Genomic DNA, 1807 nt, shown 5'->3' on the forward strand with positions numbered 1-1807 from the left:
GTGCCTTGATCGCCGAATTCATCCGCAAAGACCGCCATGCCCACCGAAGCGGCACAGAAGCGAGGACGCGTGGACCCCGGTCACCACCGCAACACGAAAGCGCCCCACAGCGGGAGGGCGAATCGCCCACACCGTCACACCCGCCACAGCGACCCCACGCATGCACAGCTGCAACGGGTCACGCGAGGATGAGGTGAACTTCATCGCGAGACTTGTGGCCGAGTCCTCCAGAAAGCTGTCCCATCTGGCGCAGTTGCTTATAAGCCGTTCTGGACGCCAGAGCTGACGCGATGGGAAGCAGCTCTCGAGAGGGTATCCTGTGTGTCTCCCGGGCATCGTCATCTCCGATATGCTCATCAAAGAGCTCCAACAAGCCAGCCTTGAAGGGTGGACACAGTCCTGCAACGCCCTCTCACCCCCCAGAGACCCTCGATCATGTGCACGGATTGAGTCTGTCCATGTCCCCCTGCAACGCACACGCCAGCAATGCGACAAGGCTGCCGCCACCCGAGTGCGCGAGAGCAGGCCAGCGCATTGGTAAAGGCGCACCAACAGACGTCGAGGCGACATCCGGCAGTGCGCCCCTCCTCTGCGTCCCACCGAGACGCAGGTCCGCGCCTCTCAGACCGCTCATGGTGGGTGAGCTCGAAAATGGCACACCGTGGAGTCCACCGCGGCCCCGCGCCGGGCGTCGACGAAATTCACCGCGACAGCGTCAAGGCCCTCCCGGTGCGCGGTAGGGAGAGTGCGGCTGAACATCTAAAGCCAGAGGGTCGCTACAGGCCGCGCCGCTGCTACGTGGAAAAGAGGGCACAGTGAGCCCCTCCTGAAACCGCACAAGCCCGACGGCGGTCCCGCGCCCGACCGCCCTGCGACGTTGACCATGAATCTATGCAAGCCGCTCGAACGAATGAGCTCGCGACGACTGCGCGACCATCTGGCAGGCAAGCCCCCGTCCCCGACCGCAGCGTCCTGACTTCCGTCCCCGCCGCTCCACCGCGGACCTCTGTACTTGCTCCTCCGCAAAGTCATGCAGCGTGCTCGGCAGGTGCGAAAATCGGAGCGGCGCTTGCAGACCCTACGCTCGCGTCTTCGGCTGTGTAGATCACAGCACTGAGGAGAGTCAAGCTGTAGGCCCGTACCGTACTCGCTGGGTCATGGATTACTTGCATGCGGAGACCCGCAAGGGTCAGTCCTAGGCCCTCTCCTCTTCATCCTTGTGGCGGACCCGCTGGGTGTGGAGCAGTAGAGCGGGGGCTTGGCCTGCTGCGAGGGCACGCCTCTCATCCGAGGCACGGAGGAGCAAGCGTGGCTGCTGTTGCGGGGCCGCTCTCCCTCCTCACGGGCCGCGCAACGGCCGAAGAGGGCCTATGGCGGCGTACCTTGGCACAACTGCGGGCGCTACGATCCCGTCGCAAGCGCCTCTCATTTTCGGTTGTCTTTGCCCCTTGGACGCTGCAGTACGATGAGGAAGTTGGCAAGTTTGCGAAATCAGCAATGTCAGTGGAGCCGACGCCGACTGCATGGATCAGCGATCCGATCACCGCTTCTCAGCCGCCAGGCGGGCATCCCCCCAAAATCGCGGTGCAGGATGCGGCACGCCACAACGAGAGGTACTCGACGGCCACCGTTCCACACCAATGAGCAAGGATTCTGAGCTCACCGAGGGACAGGAGTCCACCGTCGCCCAGCTCCATACGGGTCGCATGGAGTGCGGATGCTGCGCTGGCTGCTCCTCCGCTAGCATCGTGGTACTCCCCCCCCCGCCCCCGCGTGCTTCTGCTATGAGAGCGTCCGCTCTGGCGCT

The sequence above is a fragment of the Leishmania donovani genome, chromosome 20 (genome assembly GCF_000227135.1).
Source record: "Leishmania donovani BPK282A1 complete genome, chromosome 20".
Classification (NCBI taxonomy): Eukaryota; Euglenozoa; class Kinetoplastea; order Trypanosomatida; family Trypanosomatidae; genus Leishmania; species Leishmania donovani.